Below are 24,855 nucleotides of genomic sequence, written 5' to 3'. Positions count from 1 at the left end.
TCGCAGCGTGTGTACGCAAAGTGCGTACACGGTACGGGCCTTTGTACGCTAACTGTGTAAAAAGTATGTAGGGTAAGGATTACATACAGCGGCCGCAGCGGCTCGAATTTAAGTGTATTAAGGTATTGCTTTTGTCCTGTAAAATAATCAGCATTCACAATTGGGGGCGCGATCCGGTTTTTCACACACTCAAGGGCTAGTAGATCATAGCAGACTTTAATCTATCAGCAAAGGGTGGAAATACAGCTTTACGTTAAACCTTTTTCTGGTTGCTGGATGTTTTAAAACCCGATTTGTGTGCTGTTAGATTGCATCTGCTCTGTCTAGTCTGCAGAGGTGCTGATAGAATCCGGAGGTAAACAGGAAAAAAGCTATTTAAAAGTCTGTGTAATTTTTTTTGGCGCCAAAAGCGTACACAAAGGGTACCAATACTTTGCATACCCTCTCACATATTGTTGCCACAAGGTATAGATTTTTAGATCAGTTTAGATCTGTGTGAAATCGGATTCATTTGTTTGCTATATAGATAAATTTGAATTAGCGTGTTAAGGGAGTAATTAAAAAAAAAACACAAAACACAGTTCTGGCCTGGTTGTAAAGGGTTACACAGAACAAGTGTGGGTTGTGTTTGTGAGCGATTATAGTTTGCATTGCTCACATTTATAGAGATTGTGTGATTTGTTTTATTGCAGACACACGTTTTGTACACGTGGGTCGGACAAAGAACATGAGCGTGCACGCAGCGTAAAAGGCATGCACGGTTGCGTGTTTACGCAAGGTTGCGTAGGAGTGCAGACGCTAAGTACAAATCACACGATAGTTGTTCAATTAAGGTGGGATAGTATACCTTAAATACAAATAGCACAGTACTATCCGGTTTCAAAAGCAGATTAGTATAAGACTTTTGTCTAAACTGTACTGCCTCTGGGGTAAAGCTGCCGATCAGAAAAAGTGGACATTTTCTGTACAGAAAAACACTGTGTATTTGTGTGAGCTGAAAGTAAGAGTGAGTATATTTGAACCCTGTGAATTCGGGATCCCGTCGTTGGTACACCAAGTAAGTGGAGGCTTGGCGGCGTGAGGCGGCTGACTCACGTTAGTATAGATAGTAAAGTACGCAAATCGTGAGAAGATTTGCAGAGGAGCGTAATAGGGAATTGTGCGTTGTGTAGTATTGAAGTAAAGGTTTTTTGTTACGCTCTGGCTGAGGATCGCAGCTTGTGAATTTGACTCCAGTGGTTGTAGAGCGGATAGGTAACAAGTACCTATACGCTGTGCGATTGGACCGCACGTTTGTGGGTGCGATACGTGACGCAACTTGATACCCTTGTGCGAACTTTTTGCGCAAAACCTTGGTATCATTAGCGGCGTGTAGAGCATACGCAAGCGTGATTTGTGTATAAGTGCATAAGGCGTTTTCGCTGGTTTCTCTCAGGAAAATCTCCAACAGCAGATATTTACTGGAAAAGGTAAGTCACTCCTAAAAACTTCCAGTGAATAGAAGCCAGTTAGGGGCCCTAAGTTGGGTACATTGTCTTACGCTATCAACAGTGTATCATAGTACTGGCCAACGTGGGCGAGAGCGGCTGAAGAGTTCTCGGAGAGCTTTCACTGTCTGCTTGCATTGTGTATTTTGGTGGTGTTTGTGGGAAAGGACCCACAATGGGAGCCAGTTGCTCAAGTAAGAGACGTATGGTAGCCAGGGTTCAGGCTGAAGTTATTATGCTGAAGTTATTATGTGTGGGAAATATGGTCCACGCGCAGAGACTTTCTGGTTCTGAATGGGTACGTATGACTGCGGAAGATAGGGCATCATTCCCTAGGATGGGCAGCTTTGAGACAGAGGTACTGCAGAACGTAAAGATTAGAATATGTTTGATAAAATCTAGAAAACACAGGATCCGACATAACGATTGTTTAAACTTGTGGCAGCAAGAGGGGAATGTGCAGAGGGAACAAACTCGCAAAGCAAGTTCCAAACCTAGCAGGAATGTAAAGAGTGTAAAATAGAGTCAGACGATCTTCTGACTGATGAATCCAATGTGGAACGAATTAAAATGCAACTAGGATTGTATTTCCCCACTGCTGTTAAGTGGAGCAAAATTTTCTCCATAAAACAGAGAGAAAATGAAATGACATCTGAATATTTCCATAGGGCTTTGCAAATAATGGCTAGATACACTGGGGTATCGGATATAGGGAACAGTGCGAATTACAGAGAGGTGGCTGTCTCTGTGCTAATGGACGGGCTCAATAAGGCATTAAGGGACAGGGTGTAAACATCTTTGCCTAATTGGAGAGGGGTCACAGTAGCTTATCTTAGAGAGTGCGTTATTGAACAACACAAAAATATAGCTAGGCGCAGAGAACAACAGGAAGAGAGGTTGAGGACGGTAAGTATACAGGCACATACAGGAAAGACCCATCAGCTCAAACACCAAATCTCTAATGGTAAGTCAAGGGCAACAATATGTTACACTTGTAGGAAGGAAGGGCATTTTGCCAGAGATTGTAGAAGTAGTAGGACACATAGTCAATATAGACCCCCTAGACAGAAAACACAAGCCACATTATTAAACACATAGACGGGACCAAGGGACATGTAGTAAGGAATCACAAGCCATATAGAAAACACAGATTCGGTTAATGGGAAGAACGGAATAAATGCAACATTACCCTTTGACAAAACTTGCTGGGGTTGAGATGGGGCCTCAAAACTTTTGCTTCTTTTCCTAGCAGAAATGGCCCCTGACTAACATAACAGGAGCTTTGTTAGATATGATATACATATAATGTGCTCCCGCTCAGGAAGTACAAAGTATGTTAGACACCCACGAAGACTAATGTTGCATTTCACTATTCTAGATGCATGTCCCTCACAGGTAGAGGAAATTATCTGACAGATACCGCGTTCCCTATGAACTTAGGATGGACAGGACACTGGATTGATGGCTGGGATAGTCCCAGTAGAGATACAACACACATAGATTTTTTTTAGGGGAGTAGACCAAGTAGAAAAGTCATTCCCCATAGTGCCCAATCCAGTTGTCAAATTTTATAAAATCCTCTTTGCCTCTACAAACTTATCTGTTACTAACCTCTATGTGATTTTTCTTCAAAGTTTCCTCTTCATCTCTTACGTTCACCTACAGGAGGGTACAATACATGGACCCGATTACAGTTCAAACAAAACATGCCTACTTGGTCCTTCAGAGTGCTGCCCAAAGCCAGTATATCTCACCAGCACAATGACACCAGTATTACTGCAGTGTACCTGGTCATGCACAAAGGGTGGAGAATGAGAATACTGGTGAAGGGAAACTGTGCAGACACCGATATGCATGATGGTGTGACAGCCTGATGGTGAACGCAAACCTGACAATTTCTTTATTATTTCCCCTCTTTTTGCTTTCCACAGATGTTCTACTTCACACAACTGATTACACACAACAGTAAATTGAAATGCAAAATTTGTGTTCCCTACAGGAAAAGGAGGTCTGGAAGTCAAAGGGGTATGGTTAGGAGTCCCCAGGACTCTGGACAGATGGACAAGGTAAGCCAGTGGCCCCCAGAGCATATCTTTCAAACCTAGCTGAGGTGGCATATGGTCTGACTCACCTAGGGCAAGGAGGGTATGTGTAAGCTGGTAAGAGCCTACTGGAGTGCGCCAGTATTCTCTTCTCATGCAGGTAAGAGAGCAATGACATGTCTTACTTGCTTGAGGAAGAATATTGGTAAGACAATACCAACGCAGCCATCCCATATCCCTCCTACAGATGGATCTTTTCCGGTAATACAAATTGACTTCATACAGTTACCACCCTGTAGGAATTTGAAATATGTGTTAGTATGTACTGATGTATTTTCCAACTGGGTAGAAGCGTTCCCTGCTGCCACAAATACTGCTACGTTCACTGCAAAGAAAATTGTGCAGGAATTTGTGTGTCGATATGGTATCCCTACAATGATTGAACGTGATAGGGGTACCCATTTTACAGGTGAAGTCTTTCAGGTCATGTGCAAACTGATGGGAATTAATAGCAAGCTACATACTCCGTATCGGCCACAGGCGAGTGCAAAGGTGGAGAGAATGAATAGCCCTATTAAGAACAAGCTGAGCAAAGTGATGGCTGAAACTAGATTGTTGTGGCCAGAAGCTTTGCCACTAGTGTTGTACAGCATCAGAACCACTCCCAGGTCACCGCTTAACTTATCACCCTTTGAAATTCTTTATGGTCGACAACCTCATGTAATGATAGACCCCCAGGATGATTTGAAATGCAATAATGAAATAACTTTGAAATATTTGGTTAGGATGAGCCAGCAGCTGAGAAATCAACAAAGAAATCTAAAGCTGGTGATTCCTGAGCTACCGAACAGTAATTGTCATGACATTGAGCCTGGGGATTATGTGATGAAGCAAAATTTTCTACGCTCAGGTTGCCTCATAGACAGGTGGGAAGGACCGTACCAAGTCTGTTAACCAGCACAACAGCATTAAAGGTCACCGAAAGAGAGACTTGGGTCCACTCGTCCCACTGCAAGAAGGTCGCTGACCCGGAGAACTGTGTGTTCAAAGAGCAAGGTGAAGAGAACCTCATATCACTAGAGAGTCTATTCCGGGAAAGCTGAGAGGCAGGACTGTTGAACGGCACCTGAGCGCGGAGATCAACAAGATCAAGGATGGTTGTCGCACCATTTTCTTTCCCCCCCCCCCCCCACTGCATTTTCCTTCCTTTTCTCCTCCTTATTTTCCTTCTTTCCCCTAACGGAATGGATCTATCACAAGAAACTGCGTTTCGGGTTCTGCTAGTAATATTGTTTTTGCTCAGGACAATTTGTTTTGGTGAGGGTCCCAGAGAGGTCAAGCAAGGATCTGGTATGGGTTCTGATGGCAAGTACGAATTTGTAGTATCTCAGGAGCAGCACATCACTCGAGAAAAGGCTGGTATCAGTAAGCGCTCTGGTAGTCATGGAGCTCGGAGGCAATGTGAGGGGTTATTATTGTCTGATGAATATTGTATTTGTAGATATTGCGAGAACATAGTCGAAGATGGGTGCATCCAGAGATGTCAGTCCAACTTTAATATCGACCTGGACCGACATCCGTTGAGTGATTACCACTCATTAGTGGGTAAGGTCTTAAACCAGACAGAATGTTGGGTGTACTCCCAAGTACCTCAAGGACAGAGTAAGTCGGGATTAGTGCCATATCCTTTAACGTTAGATGAGGTACTCGAATTACGGGGTGGGAGACCGGTGGACAAGAAATTCAATATATCTAGGCCCCCTAGCTTGAAGCTCCACCAGTATCATGTAGATAGATCACTAATATGCTTTAATGTTTCCAATTTCCGAAAACCCGGAAATTGGGAAGTAACTTGGAATAACGAGACAATGACCTTTTCACACAGAGCTGATAGGATACCTATTGACTCTGAACTTGTACTCAAGATAGCCAATAGTGGGAGGTATTTCGGTATAGGTATACACGTGGGAGCAAGACCATGTGGGTTGGAAAAGTATCGCCGGGGTATTGTGCCCACATCATCCAACCTGATAATTGTACTGAGCAGATGAGAGAACTGGGGATTGGTTTCTGTACCTGGACAATTTGCAATATGGTGTTGTTACATTCTGTCCCCTATGTTCTCCAGGTGATGCCTATTTCATATGTGGGAGGTAAGCGTACAAGTGGCTCACTCCGAGCTCTGAGGGATTGTGTTACATTGGAAGGGTACTACCAGAGGTCATGACCTTAGAGCACGATAAAATGAAAGACAATCACCGCAACGCTCAGACTCCTTATACTCATACCCACTATGAACAAATCATCAAGAGACACATCATAGATAGGGCAGAGCACGCAGCCTCTGATTTGATCCATGAATCTACCGGGATTCAAATTCTTCTTGCATTAGACATCACCCGTACTGCCAGAGGAATTATACATTTTAAGTACATCCATGCGCTTGCGAACTTGATAGATAATATCACTGAGATGTATGATGACACCTTTAGGTATACCGGCAGGGAGTTACAAGCATACAAGACGGAGTTGGTCCAGCACAGGATGGTCCTGAATTATGTCACGGCTGTGACGGGTGGGTACTGTGTCACTTTGGCAACTCAATATGGTGTGAAGTGCTGTACGTACATTACGAACAGCACTGATGACCCCACGGAGATCATCGATCAAAGGATGGACGTGATCTTGCAGTTGAAGTGGGAGTTCCAGAGGAGACACAATCTTACCTTGACGGCTGTGGGTAATGAATTGACCTGCTGGATCTCATGGTTAAACCCACTCAAATGGTTTTCTGGATTAGGAGAGTGGGTGCAGAATGTAATTGCAAGTGTAGGAAAGTTTCTCCTGTGTATCCTAGGTGTAGTCATAATTATTGGTTTGATATTTAAGTGTGTTCGAATTCTAACGTGGCGCAAGCACAGCACAAATTTGATGAGTCTAAGGAGCGAGGGCATTGTTACAGCAGCAGATTTGATTTATGATCCATCCATAGAGACAGTGTTATGATAAGGATTGCAAATTAATTTCATGGCCTGTTTCTTTCACCATTTTTTCTCTGTTTCCCCCTTTACCCAGAAACATCCAACCGGAAAAGACGTCAGCCCTACCCAATGTTTATGTGAATGTATTTTTTTATATGTGTCTTATCTTCATCTCTGCAACCTCCAGTTAATGGCACACATAGTCGACAGGTGTTATCCACATACAGTAGTATTCACATATGTTCCCGCTCCATGTATCATCAACTAAATGTGCTCCCCATTTGTTGGAATAAGAAGCCGAAAAGACCTCGGTAGTGTTTGTTTGCCCATTTACAGACCCTTAATATGGGATGAGAAGGATTTAATGTACACTTTGCAATACCTCGAAGCTTACTACATATACGGCACGATGCTACATGCCCATCAGACATTGATTCAAACATACATGCTTTTTACTATCCCACTAGGCCATACATTTCCCACCTACAACTCTCCCCCGATCATCCAAACTTGTATATATTGTGTAGATAATATTTTCTGTTTAGTAGTAAAGTGTGGCAGTTATTGATGACTGCCAAAGGGTGGACTGTCGAAGTCAAAACTATTTCAGTACACACGTCACGTACAAACTACACACAGGCCTTCGTGCGCGTACTTGTTCTGCCGTGCGTGCACATATTTGCAAGTTGCGTATGACCGCTCCCGCGGTCCTGCGTATTAGCGCGTGGTATGAGTAATTACGGTAGTATTTGTGATTGCATGAAAAAGCCATAAAAACACATTACATATTTAATCCACATAGTGCACAATGTACACATAGTCTACATGCACCACACCAGCGAGTTACACTTGCTTAAAGGGTATAAGAACAAAGGGATTCACCTTTACAGGATATGAGGGGACAGAATTAGGTTAGGAGGTAGTGTTTGGTATCCAGCTGTAGGGTATTTTAAGAGCAATATTCCGGTGTTAGTTTGCAGAAGATCGCACGCTCCTGCAAATAGTTATGCGCAGGAGCAGAATATTAATATTAACTGTATTTACTGTACTCCTGATATTCGGCGGGAACCCAGTGGAGAACATCTGCAAGTGCACCTGGACCAGACATCGCCCACCTATTCAAACCAACCTATGACCTCTCCTGTACTGTAAACGACCATCCCTGTGACCAATAGACAAAGAGATTACAGTTCCCATTGTGTTAGGCTTTGGACAAATGTATAAAAAGCCAGCTGCAGGCCCGGTCACACACAATCTCTGAAGATCATCTACCTTGATGATTGAGAACCGGACCGGGAAGCACAGGCGAACAAACGTATGTACCATTGACTAGCCTTTTTCTTTTATTGTATTATTATTGTAACCCCCTGCTAAGTAAAATAACCGTTGGTGGGTTGGACCCCAACGTAGTTTTTGAAATACAATTGATGTCGTGTCCCATTTTCTGCTAAAGGTTTTAGGTGTATTTCTATCACACATGTATCTGCATTGTGCTAACAGCGTGTCTGTGTGTATGCACTGCGTGTACTTTGTACGTCCGTCGCGGCGTGTACGCAAAGTGCGTACACGGTACGGGCCTTTGTATGCTAACTGTGTAAAAAGTACGTAGGGTAAGGATTACATACAGCGGCCGCAGCATCTCGAATTTAAGTGTATTAAGGTATTGCTTTAGTCCTGTAAAATAATCAGCATTCACACCTTCTACCCAATAAAGAAAATTTGCACTAAATCTCACAAATGGCCGCCAGTTTGTTCTATATTACCATGCAAAAAAAAATTGTGGAAAAACAAATTATTGAGGCATCCTGCTATAGATTTAAATAACGGTGCAATCAAGCATCAAGTCTATTACTCCATGTATTTTGGAAGTGAAGAATGTGTGGCCAACACTACGTAGTGATTACTTAAAAAAGTGTGCCACTTTATACTTAATATAACTTAATATCTGGTACGTTTGACCAGCAAATTCAGCATTGGGTTGGTCATCTCTAGGTAGGATATGTTACACTTTTCTTTGCCCCCACAGGGGACCGGATCAGATGCTGACGAGCACAGGCCTGTTTTCAAAGGGGAGATGGACTATTTATTTTCTTTTTATCAGGAATACGAATTGCTGCAATGTGTTTTAATATCATGATTTTCTGGTAATTTTGGCTTTATTACATCTGCCAGTTTGTAAGGGATGGTATTGGGTTCCTGGCACTTAGAAAGACCGACAGTGGCATTCAGATGGTCCAGTGGCGGATTTAGACGGGGGGCGATCAGGGCGATCACCCCCCGAAACATACAGCCTCAGGACTCCGTTTCCCCGGGCTCGGACAGCCATGAGGTAACCTCCCACATAGATGTGGAACAAAAACAACGCCAAAACACACCACACACCTCTGGAACATGGAAGAAGTCACTCACTGTGCCGCTACCAGTGCCCAGCTGACTCCGATCAGAAATGGCTGCCCGTTGTGTGGTGTATGGTTGCGCAGTGACTGCTCGATGTCTGCAGCCATGCTGCTTCCCTGATTGTATGTCTGATCCCTCCCTCCACTCTGTGTCTGACTCACGTCTTCCTGCTATTAGTACAACTGCTCCAGCTCTTCATTATTATGACCTGATCTCTTATTTGAGGAGTCGGTGGGGGCTGGATTTACCCCCGTCACAGTTCACTGATGCTAGTGTAGGCATCATGCCAGGTAAGGTTGTTGCTGCCGCATATTCGGTATCCGCAAGTGGCCTCTCTTAGGCCTTTCTCCTGCCATGGAAGATTTTCACAGACTAGAATTTTATTCAAAATAGTGCCTAATTAAATTTTTCCAGAGTAAAGGAGTTCAGAGTTGTAAAAGTTTATTTCCAATGAGTTCCAAAATAATTAGATATCAATAACTGTAATACTGTATTTTCTATATTTTACTGTAGTCATGTGCAGTATGTAATGTAGCATTCACAGCTTCTCCTCTGCCAAGCCTGGATACATGGTGAGGGTTACAATTTTTATTAATAATATTCAGATCAGCGTCAGACAATGCCTTTTCTTGCTAATATTTTTGTGCCATGGTGTACACAAACAATGCATTTATGTATGTGCCAATGTAAACTTTACTGTGCACTGTTGGACATTGGAGTCTACTCATAAAGCAGAGGAAAGCCCTGCTTTTTGAATATGGGCTGTTTGCAGAGCGGGTTACCGTGGAGAAGTTCCTGATTTCTCCAGCGGCACCCCTGCTCTGTGCCTGTATCTGAAAAGTGTGACGTGCTCAGGGGGTCAGTTTGTTCCCAAGTCGTGGGAGGATTACGGAGAGGGAAGGAGTCAGGACTGGAAAGAGGAGGAGTTGGGCCTTGAAAGGGGAGGAACCTGGATTGGAGAGGGGAGGAGTTGGGACTAAACAGTAAACCACCACCCCCAAAAGAAAAGTCTAGATCCGCAACTGCGATGGTCAGTATCCCAACACCTTTTAGGTACATATGCTAACCCGCCCACCACAGCCTAACCCTAACCCTCCCTGAGATACTTACGATTGGGATGCAGACAGTTGGGATTCCAGTGCTGGCATTGTAAGCGATGTCAGGATCCTGGTGTCATTCTTCTGACCAGTGTTGGGAATCTACCGTTGGCATTCCCACTGCCAGCATCCTTAACGGCGGTATGCTAACCGGATGCCGTTTGTAACACTACATAAAACTCACCAAAAAGTCACTATTTTCACAAATCACAAGCTATTTGTCTCTTAGGGGTACATTCATCAAATATCAATTTTGATTTAAAATTTAAATCAATCAACATCGATGCTGTGTTTCAAGGTCTAATTTACTAACATGATTTTTTAACTCTGGGCCCGATTCAACATGGAACGCAGGTACAATTGCATTCGCATGCTGGGTCCTTTTGAAGTGTACGCATGCGCAGAAGCTGCACTGCGCATTAGCACACTGTGAGTTGCAATGGGAATCAGGCAGAGGTGTCCACAGGGCGGGAGGGGGTGTCATGGTGGCATTTAAGGGGGTGATGTCACACACAGCCGCTGCATCCCAAAACATGGCGGGTAGTCATCTGCCTTCGCAGCTAGACTGCGTAGGTAGAGGGCTACCATAAACATGCAAAAGCATCGCCAATGCTTTCACATGTGTGCGTGCGGGGCAGCAGGACCCGGCAAGCGGGGTGGACTTGCCCTGTGCTGGGCGTCCCCCTCATGTTAGTGTAATTATTTGTAGATGTGCGATTTTTCGCATATCTATGGTCCATGCTGAATTCGTCCCTCTGTTAAATTTACCCCTTAGTCATAACGGGTATGGGTCGTTGGATAGACACAACTTAGGTTGACAGTCATTAAGTCGACCATGGAAGGTCGACATGCATGAGGTTGACAGGTCAAAAGGTCGACATGATATTTTTGACTGTTTTTGGTGTCGTTTTCTCCGTAAAGTGACAGGGAACCCAAATTATTGCACTGTGTCGATTCACTCACCATGCTTTGGGCAAGGTGCCTCGCTTCGCTCAGCACAGATTACCGTTCCAATCATAGTCCACGTGGATCGTTAAGTATGAAAAAATACAAAAAAATTTAAAAAAATTGTGAAAAACTCATGTCGACCCTTTGACCTGTCGACCTAGTACATGTCGACCTGATGGCCATGTCGACCTAATGCATGTGGACCTAATGGCATTGTTGACCTTCAGTGGTCGACCTAATGAGTGTTGACCTAAATTGTGTCAACCTAACGACCGTAACCCGTCTTAACATTAATTTTTACTTGCCAATTAGTAACTTTTCAAGCTTTTACTGCTCTTAATAAGAAGGACTTATACAGGATATTTCTCTACTCTGAGGGGTATATTTACTAAAGTGCAGATTTTTAGAAGGGGAGATGTTGACCGTAGCAACCAATCAGATTCTAGCTATTATCTTCTATAATGTGATAGATAAATGATACGTAGAATTGATTGGTTGCTTCAAAAAATCCACACCTTAGTAAATATACCCCTGATAGTGGTAATCCATGATAAGGAAACTTATTTTGTTGCGTTTCATTTTACATTAAAAAAAAAACAGGATAATTAAGTAGACATTTTCTTGTATTTATGTTGTAGAATTATTGTCAAATTTGTAGAAGTTTGTGAATTGTTTCTGCACTTAGTAGTGTCATGATATGAGAGGGGAATAGCAGGGCCGTAACTAGTAGTGTGCGAGCCCAAAACCCTGTTGGCAGCACCACCGCTGACCCACAGTTCCTGCATCTGACTAGAAGGGTGCCTGGAATGACCCCTTGCAGTCAGAATCTCTGGTGCAATGATTCCCAAAGAGTCCTTAGGACTCTTCAGATACGTACACCTCAGGCTTATAGCCCTCCAGAACATCCTGAGGATGCTCCGGGCATTGCTGTATTCTCCGCGATGGTGATATCATGTGCTCAGGGAACGTGATCGGCACAGGGTTCTGGGAAACCCAGTTACACCACTGGGGAATAGAATAAAGGCAAGCAGCAACCCACAGTATAGAGGCAAGCAGCAAGCCACAGCGCTGGGGAACAGAGACTTGCTGCTTGCCTGAGTTAGACAGTGTATCATAGTACATGCTTCAAAACTAAGAGAAAACAGGACAGTGCCAAGATGTCAAAAGGTCTCAAATGCAAAATGTCCCTGACCGCACCTTTACTTTAATAGAGGTGTATGGCACGGTTATAATAATAATAATAATTTTATTTATATAGCGTTCTTTCTCCAATAGGACAGTAATCGAGTGGGGCAGTATGGGGTCAGAAGCTGCTTCAGGTACCTTGGTCCCTGGTCATGTAGCGCTTTGAAACTCAGTAAGCCAATCTTGAAGATGATTCGCCATCTTACAGGCAGGCAGTGGAGGGAGTAGAGTATGGGTGTTATGTGGTTAGAACGGGGCTGGTCGGTTAACAGCCTAGTAATATTACTGCTGGAGTTATTATTTTAATGACTATAGTACAATTTTAATGAAATTGGACTCACTGTCCCTAATGCTGATAGTGGACCTCAATATATGTATTCACTTTGCATTATATCTGCCAGTACAGGAATACTGCTCACCAGGGACTGCTTTACTATTGGTAGCTATTAATGCTGCTGTCTTGTAGTAACTATGCTCACCCACTTGTGCTGCTGCTACACGTCTTATTGCGTTTTCCTTATGTATCATGAATTCCACACAGTCTCTTAGAATGTTAGCTTATCTGGGCATGTCAGTGTATGTAATTTCTTGTATTATGAGGCCGTCAATGACTGTACAGCACTGCAGAATATGTTGGCGCTTTATACATTTACAGTGATAATAGTAATGTCTTTAGGTCTCCCTCTTATACCCCCTGGCATTGCTGTACTAAGTTTGACATTTAATGTTATTGTTATCACACTGCCTATATCTGTAGCACAACACCCCACCATCAGCAGTAACATACAAATGAAGTGAGTGGTGGGGAAGTATTGGTGAGCCCAGGGATCCTAATGGAAAACCAATAAATAAATAATAAACAATGTTTATACTAGCCGGCAGCTTTAATAATGCAGTTCACCCGTCTCTATAAAAATTCCAAATATTTTTGGTCTTATTATAAGTTTGAGATTTCTGTTTTATTAAAATATGCAATACCTTGGTTGTGTAAGGAGCTGAACATGCCCAGGCATACAGAGCCATGTAAACAGAAAAATATATAGTTAAAATATAACTGCTAAATCTCTTAGATACAGAAGAGCAGGTAAGAAATACATCAATATGATTCATTTGCCCAAAATTTTGGTGAGCGACAAGTCCTGACAATTTGCAAAACTGCACCCTGCAGGATGTGATACAATACATGGCTCTACATGATTTACACAGCTTAGTTAGAATAACTTCATGTTTACCTCTCTATTCTAAAGGTGTTTTCACAAAATGTTCCACTTGAAGCATATAATCTAACACGAAGCAGCAAGAAAATATATTAAACCCAGCATAGAGTCTTGCTGTCCCTCATGTTATTTCTTGTTAGAGAGTCAGTCATAGTACAGCTGCTAAGACAAGGATCATGAAATTATTGGATAGTAAAGGTATTTAATGCTAGATGGTTTGTGTGAAGAAAGCAGAACTACATATAAAAACGATGAAGAATATGTTAGTCGTTATCTGGGTAAGTATAAAAAATATATCAGTCTCATCCTTCTCAGACAATGATTACAGGTATTATACAGTAGCAGTTGACTGAAACATTTCTTCTTATTTGAAATTCATCAGGATTCAGCAGCTTCCTTGGTCCTGAACAAATGTGCAGACCTGAAAACGACAGCAATGCTGGGAAAAATAAAGTGCACAGGAACTCAAGACAAGAAATTTACTGAAGTGCAAAATTGTAGGCTCACGTGGAAATTTTTTATTTTTTTTTCAAAATCATGCACCTAGTATTGCTCAAATTTAACAATTATCTCAAGAACAGCACAGTTCTGGAAACCCCTATAGTACTGCTGGAGATGCACATTTGTGCTTCTTTTGAGGTGAAGAGGTAGTCAAATCGAGGGTGGAATTCTTTTGCAGAATGCTGAATGAGGGCGATGTTAAGTCATAAGCTTAACATTCACCAGTGGCGTATAAAGAGAGGAGGGGGTCTGCGTGAATTTTTCGTCCATGCTCCCTCCTCTCTAGCCGGCAGCACAGTAGACTTGGAATACTAGGGTCACAAGCAGACCCTAGCTCTGTGTCAGAGACTAACTTGCATGTGCAGGTCTGCGGGAAAATGGCACGGTGGCCATTTTCCAGATGATCTTCCTAATGCGCATGCACAAAACAATGGGAAATGGCCACCGCAAAATTTTTAGGGAATATCTGGAGAACTGCTGCTGCACACGTGGGGCTCCGCAGGGGTGCTGCATGGGGCATCAGTCTCAGAAAACATTTGAACTAGCAGTATTTTAGCACAACAAAGGGAGATTTTCTTTAATTTAAGGGGTGGCTGTAATTTAGTAGTAGGTTGGACTTTTTTGTGACATGTACTAGTCATGAGCGGGTTCGGATCCTCGGGATCCGAACTCCCCGAACTTCACCCATTTTACACGGGTCCGAGGCAGACTCAGATCCTCCCGCCTTGCTCGGTTAACCCGAGCGCGCCCGAACGTCATCATCCCGCGGTCGGATTCTCACGAGATTCGTATTCTATATAAGGAGCCGCGTGTCGCCACCATTTTTCACTCGTGCATTGGAGATGATCGTGAGAGGACGTGGCTGGCGTCCTCTCAGTTTCTATGCTCAGTGGGCTGCAAATTGTGCTGCAAATATCTGTGCTCAGTGTGCTGCAAATATCTGTGCTCAGTGTGCTGCAAGTGCAAATATATACGTTCTCTGCCTGAAAAACGCTCCATATCTGACTGTGCTCAGTGTGCTGCAAATATCTGTGCTCAGTGTGCTAATTGCTTTATTGTGGGGACTGGGGACCAGCAGTATTATATAGTAGGAGGACAGTGCAGAGTTTTGCTGACCAGTGACCAGTGACCACCAGTATTATACGTTCTCTGCCTGAAAAAACGCTCTATATCTGTGCTGCATTGTAGTATATAGTAGGAGGACAGTGCAGAATTTTGCTGACCACCAGTATAACTATATATATAGCAGTACGGTACAGTAGTCGATTGCTCTACCTACCTCTGTGTCGTCAAGTATACTATCCATCCATACCTGTGGTGCATTTCAGTTTTGCACAGTTTGCTGAACACCAGTATATACTATATAGCAGTACGGTACAGAAGGCCACTGCTCTACCTACCTCTGTGTCGTCAAGTATACTATCCATCCATACCTGTGGTGCATTTCAGTTTTACACAGTTTGCTGACCACCAGCATATACTATATAGCAGTACGGTACAGTAGGCCACTGCTCTACCTACCTCTGTGTCATCAAGTATACTATCCATCCATACCTGTGGTGCATTTCAGTTTTGCACAGTTTGCTGACCACCAGTATATACTATATAGCAGTACGGTACAGTAGGCCCCTGCTCTACCTACCTCTGTGTTGTCAAGTATACTATCCATCCATACCTGTGGTGCATTTCAGTTTTGCCCAATTTGCTGACCACCAGTATATACTATATAGCAGTACGGTACAGAAGGCCACTGCTCTACCTACCTCTGTGTCGTCAAGTATACTATCCATCCATACCTGTGGTGCATTTCAGTTTTGAACAGTTTGCTGACCACCAGTATATAATATATAGCAGTACGGTACAGTAGGCCACTGCTCAACACCTACCTCTGTGTCGTCAAGTATACTATCCATCCATACCTATGGTGCATTTCAGTTTTGCACAGTTTGCTGACCACCAGTATATACTATATAGCAGTACGGTACAGAAGGCCACTGCTCTACCTACCTCTGTGTCGTCAAGTATACTATCCATCCATACCTGTGGTGCATTTCAGTTTTGCACAGTTTGCTGGCCACCAGTATATAATTTATAGCAGTACGGTACAGTAGGCCACTGCTCTACCTACCTCTGTGTCGTCAAGTATACTATCCATCCATACCTGTGGTGTATTTCAGTTTTGCACAGTTTGCTGACCACCAGTATATAATAAATAGCAGTACGGTACAGTAGGCCACAGCTCTACCTACCTCTGTGTCGTCAAGTATACTATCCATCCATACCTGTGGTGCATTTCAGTTTTGCACAGTTTGATGACCACCAGTAATAATATATAGCAGTACGGTACATTAGGCCACTGCTCTACCTACCTCTGTGTCGTCAAGTAAACTATCCATCCATACCTGTGGTGCATTTCAGTTTTGCACAGTTTGCTGACCACCAGTATATAATATATAGCAGTACGGTACAGTAGGCCTCTGCTCTACCTACCTCTGTGTCGTCAAGTATACTATCCATCCATACCTGTGGTGCATTTCAGTTTTGCACAGTTTGCTGACCACCAGTATATACTATATAGCAGTACGGTACAGTAGGCCACTGCTCTACCTACCTCTGTGTCGTCAAGTATACTATCCATCCATACCTGTGGTGCATTTCAGTTTTGCACAGTTTGCTGACCACCAGTATATACTATATAGCAGTACGGTACAGTAGGCCACTGCTCTACCTACCTCTGTGTCGTCAAGTATACTATCCATCCATACCTGTGGTGCATTTCAGTTTTGCACAGTTTGCTGACCACCAGTATCTACTATATAGCAGTACGGTACAGTAGGCCACTGCTCTACCTACCTCTGTGTCGTCAAGTGTACTATCCATCCATACCTGTGGGGCATTTCAGTTTTGCACAGTTTGCTGACCACCAGTAATAATATATAGCAGTACGGTACAGTAGGCCACTGCTCTACCTACCTCTGTGTCGTCAAGTATACTATCCATCCATACCTGTGGTGCATTTCAGTTTTGCACAGTTTGCTGACCACCAGTATATAATATATAGCAGTACGTTACAGTAGGCCACTGCTCTACCTACCTCTGTGTCGTCAAGTATACTATCCATCCATACCTGTGGTGCATTTCAGTTTTGCACAGTTTGCTGACCACCAGTATATACTATATAGCAGTACGGTACAGTAGGCCACTGCTCTACCTACCTCTGTGTCGTCAAGTGTACTATTCATCCATACCTGTGGTGCATTTCAGTTTTGCACAGTTAGCTGACCACAAGTTTATACTATATAGCAGTACGGTACAGTAGGCCACTGCTATACCTACCTCTGTGTCGTCAAGTATACTATCCATCCATACCTGTGGTGCATTTCAGTTTTGCACAGTTTGCTGACCACCAGTATATACAAAATAGCAGTACGGTACAGTAGGCCACTGCTCTACCTACCTCTGTGTCATCAAGTATACTATCCATCCATACCTGTGGTGCATTTCAGTTTTGCACAGTTTGCTGACCACCAGTATATACTATATAGCAGTACGGTACAGTAGGCCACTGCTCTACCTTCCTCTGTGTCGTCAAGTATACTATCCATCCATACCTGTGGTGCATTTCAGTTTTGCACAGTTTGCTGAGCACCAGTATATAATATATAGCAGTACGTTACAGTAGGCCACTGCTCTACCTACCTCTGTGTCGTCAAGTATACTATCCATCCATACCTGTGGTGCATTTCAGTTTTGCACAGTTTGCTGACCACCAGTATATACTATATAGCAGTACGGTACAGTAGGCCACTGCTCTACCTACCTCTGTGTCGTCAAGTGTACTATCCATCCATACCTGTGGTGCATTTCAGTTTTGCACAGTTTGCTGACCACCAGTTTATACTATATAGCAGTACGGTACAGTAGGCCACTGCTCTACCTACCTCTGTTTCGTCAAGTATACTATCCATCCATACCTGTGGTGCATTTCAGTTTTGCACAGTTTGCTGACCACCAGTATATACTATATAGCAGTACGGTACAGTAGGCCACTGCTCTACCTACCTCTGTGTCGTCAAGTGTACTATCCATCCATACCTGTGGTGCATTTCATTTTTGCACAGTTTGCTGACCACAAGTTTATACTATATAGCAGTACGGTACAGTAGGCCACTGCTCTACCTACCTCTGTGTCGTCAAGTATACTATCCATCCATACCTGTGGTGCATTTCAGTTTTGCACAGTTTGCTGACCACCAGTATATACAAAATAGCAGTACGGTACAGTAGGCCACTGCTCTACCTACCTCTGTGTCGTCACGTATACTATCCATCCATACCTGTGGTGCATTTCAGTTTTGCACAGTTTGCTGACCATCAGTATATACTATATAGCAGTACGGTACAGTAGGCCACTGCTCTACCTTCCTCTGTGTCGTCAAGTATACTATCCATCCATACCTGTGGTGCATTTTAGTTTTGCACAGTTTGCTGAGCACCAGTATATAATATATAGCAGTACGTTACAGTAGGCCACTGCTCTACCTACCTCTGTGTCGTCAAGTATACTATCCATCCATACCTGTGGTGCATTTCAGTTTTGCACAGTTTGCTGACCACCAGTATATACTATATAGCAGTACAATACAGTAGGCCACTGCTCTACCTACCTCTGTGTTGTCAAGTGTACTATCCATCCATACCTGTGGTGCATTTCAGTTTTGCACAGTTTGCTGACCACCAGTTTATACTATATAGCAGTATGGTACAGTAGGCCACTGCTCTACCTACCTCTGTGTCGTCAAGTATACTATCCATCCATACCTGTGGTGCATTTCAGTTTTGCACAGTTTGCTGACCACCAGTATATACAATATAGCAGTACGGTACAGTAGGCCACTGCTCTACCTACCTCTGTGTCGTCAAGTATACTATCCATCCATACCTGTGGTGCATTTCAGTTTTGCACAGTTTGCTGACCACCAGTATATACTATATAGCAGTACGGTACAGTAGGCCACTGCTCTACCTACCTCTGTGTCGTCAAGTATACTATCCATCCATACCTGTGGTGCATTTCAGTTTTGCACAGTTTGCTGACCACCAGTATATACTATATAGCAGTACGGTACAGTAGGCCACTGCTCTACCTACCTCTGTGTCGTCAAGTATACTATCCATCCATACCTGTGGTGCATTTAAGTTTTGCACAGTTTACTGACCACCAGTATATACTATATAGCACTACGGTACAGTAGGCCACTGCTCTACCTACCTCTGTGTCGTCAAGTATACTATCCATCCATACCTGTGGTGCATTTCAGTTTTGCACAGTTTGTTGACCACCAGTATATAATATATAGCAGTACGGTACAGTAGGCCACTGCTCTACCTACCTCTGTGTCGTCAAGTATACTATCCATCCATACCTGTGGTGCATTTCAGTTTTGCACAGTTTGCTGACCACCAGTATATACTATATAGCAGTATGGTACAGTAGGCCACTGCTCTACCTACCTCTGTGTCGTCAAGTATACTATCCATCCATACCTGTGGTGCATTTATTCAGTTTTGCACAGTTTGCTGACCACCAGTATATACTATATAGCAGTACGGTACAGTAGGCCACTGCTCTACCTACCTCTGTGTCGTCAAGTATACTATCCATCCATACCTGTGGTGCATTTCAGTTTTGCACAGTTTGCTGACCACCAGTATATACTATATAGCAGTATGGTACAGAAGGCCACTGCTCTACCTACCTCTGTGTCGTTAAGTATACTATCCATCCATACCTGTGGTGCATTTAAGTTTTGCACAGTTTGCTGACCACCAGTATATACTATATAGCAGTACGGTATAGTAGGCCACTGCTCTACCTACCTCTGTGTCGTCAAGTATACTATCCATCCATACCTGTGGTGCATTTCAGTTTTGCACAGTTTGCTGACCACCAGTATATACTGTATAGCAGTATGGTACAGTAGGCCACTGCTCTACCTACCTCTGTGTCGTCAAGTATACTATCCATCCATACCTGTGGTGCATTTCAGTTTTGCACAGTTTGCTGACCACCAGTATATAATATATAGCAGTACGGTACAGTAGGCCTCTGCTCTACCTACCTCTGTGTCGTCAAGTATACTATCCATCCATACCTGTGGTGCATTTCAGTTTTGCACAGTTTGCTGACCACCAGTATATACTATATAGCAGTACGGTACAGTAGGCCACTGCTCTACCTACCTCTGTGTCGTCAAGTATACTATCCATCCATACCTGTGGTGCATTTCAGTTTTGCACAGTTTGCTGACCACCAGTATATAATATATAGCAGTACGTTACAGTAGGCCACTGCTCTACCTACCTCTGTGTCGTCAAGTATACTATCCATCCATACCTGTGGTGCATTTCAGTTTTGCACAGTTTGCTGACCACCAGTATATACTATACAGCAGTACGGTACAGTAGGCCACTGCTCTACCTACCTCTGTGTCGTCAAGTGTACTATCCATCCATACCTGTGGTGCATTTCAGTTTTGCACAGTTTGCTGACCACCAGTTTATACTATATAGCAGTACGGTACAGTAGGCCACTGCTCTACCTACCTCTGTGTCGTCAAGTATACTATCCATCCATACCTGTGGTGCATTTCAGTTTTGCACAGTTTGCTGACCACCAGTATATACAATATAGCAGTACGGTACAGTAGGCCACTGCTCTACCTACCTCTGTGTCGTCAAGTATACTATCCATCCATACCTGTGGTGCATTTCAGTTTTGCACATTTTGCTGACCACCAGTATATACTATATAGCAGTACGGTACAGTAGGCCACTGCTCTACCTACCTCTGTGTCGTCAAGTATACTATCCATCCATACCTGTGGTGCATTTCAGTTTTGCACAGTTTGCTGACCACCAGTATATACTATATAGCAGTACGGTACAGTAGGCCACTGCTCTACCTACCTCTGTGTCGTCAAGTATACTATCCATCCATACCTGTGGTGCATTTCAGTTTTGCACAGTTTGCTGACCACCAGTATATAATATATAGCAGTACGTTACAGTAGGCCACTGCTCTACCTACCTCTGTGTCGTCAAGTATACTATCCATCCATACCTGTGGTGCATTTCAGTTTTGCACAGTTTGCTGACCACCAGTATATACTATATAGCAGTACGGTACAGTAGGCCACTGCTCTACCTACCTCTGTGTCTTCAAGTGTACTATCCATCCATACCTGTGGTGCATTTCAGTTTTGCACAGTTTGCTGACCACCAGTTTATACTATATAGCAGTACGGTACAGTAGGCCACTGCTCTACCTACCTCTGTGTCGTCAAGTATACTATCCATCCATACCTGTGGTGCATTTCAGTTTTGCACAGTTTGCTGACCACCAGTATATAATATATAGCAGTACGGTACAGTAGGCCACTGCTCTACCTACCTCTGTGTCGTCAAGTATACTATCCATCCATACCTGTGGTGCATTTCAGTTTTGCACAGTTTGCTGACCACCAGTATATACTATATAGCAGTACGGTACAGTAGGCCACTGCTCTACCTACCTCTGTGTCGTCAAGTATACTATCCATCCATACCTGTGGTGCATTTCTGTTTTGCACAGTTTGCTGACCACCAGTATATACAATATAGCAGTACGGTACAGTAGGCCACTGCTCTACCTACCTCTGTGTCGTCAAGTATACTATCCATCCATACCTGTGGTGCATTTCAGTTTTGCACAGTTTGCTGACCACCAGTATATACTATATAGCAGTACGGTACAGTAGGCCACTGCTCTACCTACCTCTGTGTCGTCAAGTATACTATCCATCCATACCTGTGGTGCATTTAAGTTTTGCACAGTTTACTGACCACCAGTATATACTATATAGCAGTACGGTACAGTAGGCCACTGCTCTACCTACCTCTGTGTCGTCAAGTATACTATCCATCCATACCTGTGGTGCATTTATTCAGTTTTGCACAGTTTGCTGACCACCAGTATATACTATATAGCAGTACGGTACAGTAGGCCACTGCTCTACCTACCTCTGTGTCGTCAAGTATACTATCCATCCATACCTGTGGTGCATTTCAGTTTTGCACAGTTTGCTGACCACCAGTATATAATATATAGCAGTACGGTACAGTAGGCCACTGCTCTACCTACCTCTGTGTCGTCAAGTATACTATCCATCCATACCTGTGGTGCATTTCAGTTTTGCACAGTTTGCTGACCACCAGTATATACCATATAGCAGTATGGTACAGTAGGCCACTGCTCTACCTACCTCTGTGTCGTCAAGTGTACTATCCATCCATACCTGTGGTGCATTTCAGTTTTGCACATTTTGCTGACCACCAGTTTATACTATATAGCAGTACGGTACAGTAGGCCACTGCTCTACCTACCTCTGTGTCGTCAAGTATACTATCCATCCATACCTGTGGTGCATTTCAGTTTTGCACAGTTTGCTGACCACCAGTATATACAATATAGCAGTACGGTACAGTAGGCCACTGCTCTACCTACCTCTGTGTCGTCAAGTATACTATCCATCCATACCTGTGGTGCATTTCAGTTTTGCACAGTTTGCTGAACAACAGTATATACTATATAGCAGTACGGTACAGTAGGCCACTGCTCTACCTACCTCTGTGTCGTCAAGTATACTATCCATCCATACAGGTGGTGCATTTCAGTTTTGCACAGTTTGCTGACCACCAGTATATAATATATAGCAGTACGGTACAGTAGGCCACTGCTCTACCTACCTCTGTGTCGTCAAGTATACTATCCATCCATACCTGTGGTGCATTTCAGTTTTGCACAGTTTGCTGACCACCAGTATATACTATATAGCAGTATGGTACAGTAGGCCTCTGCTCTACCTACCTCTGTGTCGTCAAGTATACTATCCATCCATACCTGTGGTGCATTTATTCAGTTTTGCACAGTTTGCTGACCACCAGTATATACTGTATAGCAGTACGGTACAGTAGGCCACTGCTCTACCTACCTCTTTGTCGTCAAGTATACTATCCATCCATACCTGTGGTGCATTTCAGTTTTGCACAGTTTGCTGACCACCAGTATATACTATATAGCAGTACGGTACAGTAGGCCACTGCTCTTTCTACCTCTGTGTCGTCAAGTATACTATCCATCCATACCTGTGGTGCATTTATTCAGTTTTGCACAGTTTGCTGACCACCAGTATATAATATATAGCAGTACGGTACAGTAGGCCACTGCTCTACCTACCTCTGTGTCGTCAAGTATACTATCCATCCATACCTGTGGTGCATTTAAGTTTTGCACAGTTTTCTGACCACCAGTATATACTAGTATATAGCAGTATGGTACAGTAGGCCACTGCTCTACCTACCTCTGTGTCGTCAAGTATACTATCCATCCATACCTGTGGTGCATTTAAGTTTTGCACAGTTTGCTGATCACCAGTATATACTATATAGCAGTACGGTATAGTAGGCCACTGCTCTACCTACCTCTGTGTCGTCAAGTATACTATCCATCCATACCTGTGGTGCATTTCAGTTTTGCACAGTTTGCTGACCACCAGTATATATCATATAGCAGTACGGTACAGTAGGCCACTGCTCTACCTACCTCTGTGTCGTCAAGTATACTATCCATCCATACCTGTGGTGCATTTCAGTTTTGCACAGTTTACTGACCACCAGTATATAATATATAGCAGTACGGTACAGTAGGCCACTGCTCTACCTACCTCTGTGTCGTCAAGTATACTATCCATCCATACCTGTGGTGCATTTCAGTTTTGCACAGTTTGCTGACCACCAGTATATAATATATAGCAGTACGTTTCAGTAGGCCACTGCTCTACCTACCTCTGTGTCGTCAAGTATACTATCCATCCATACCTGTGGTGCATTTCAGTTTTGCACAGTTTACTGACCACCAGTATATAATATATAGCAGTACGGTACAGTAGGCCACTGCTCTACCTACCTCTGTGTCGTCAAGTATACTATCCATCCATACCTGTGGTGCATTTCAGTTTTGCACAGTTTGCTGACCACCAGTATATACTATATAGCAGTATGGTACAGTTGGCCACTGCTCTACCTACCTCTGTGTCGTCAAGTATACTATCCATCCATACCTGTGGTGCATTTCAGTTTTGCACAGTTTGCTGACCACCAGTATATAATATATAGCAGTACGGTACAGTAGGCCACTGCTCTACCTACCTCTGTGTCGTCAAGTATACTATCCATCCATACCTGTGGTGCATTTCAGTTTTGCACAGTTTGCTGACCACCAGTATATAATATATAGCTGTACGGTACAGTAGGCCACTGCTCTACCTACCTCTGTGTCGTCAAGTATACTATCCATCCATACCTGTGGTGCATTTCAGTTTTGCACAGTTTGCTGACCACCAGTATATACTATATAGCAGTACGGTACAGTAGGCCACTGCTCTACCTACCTCTGTGTCGTCAAGTATACTATCCATCCATACCTGTGGTGCATTTCAGTTTTGCACAGTTTGCTGACCACCAGTATATAATATATAGCAGTACGTTTCAGTAGGCCACTGCTCTACCTACCTCTGTGTCGTCAAGTATACTATCCATCCATACCTGTGGTGCATTTCAGTTTTGCACAGTTTGCTGACCACCAGTATATACTATACAGCAGTACGGTACAGTAGGCCACTGCTCTACCTACCTCTGTGTCGTCAAGTGTACTATCCATCCATACCTGTGGTGCATTTCAGTTTTGCACAGTTTGCTGACCACCAGTTTATACTATATAGCAGTACGGTACAGTAGGCCACTGCTCTACCTACCTCTGTGTCGTCAAGTATACTATCCATCCATACCTGTGGTGCATTTCAGTTTTGCACAGTTTGCTGACCACCAGTATATACAATATAGCAGTACGGTACAGTAGGCCACTGCTCTACCTACCTCTGTGTCGTCAAGTATACTATCCA

The sequence above is a fragment of the Pseudophryne corroboree genome, chromosome 5 (assembly GCF_028390025.1).
Source record: "Pseudophryne corroboree isolate aPseCor3 chromosome 5, aPseCor3.hap2, whole genome shotgun sequence".
Lineage (NCBI taxonomy): Eukaryota > Metazoa > Chordata > Amphibia > Anura > Myobatrachidae > Pseudophryne > Pseudophryne corroboree.
Note: the sequence above shows the minus strand (reverse complement) of the source record.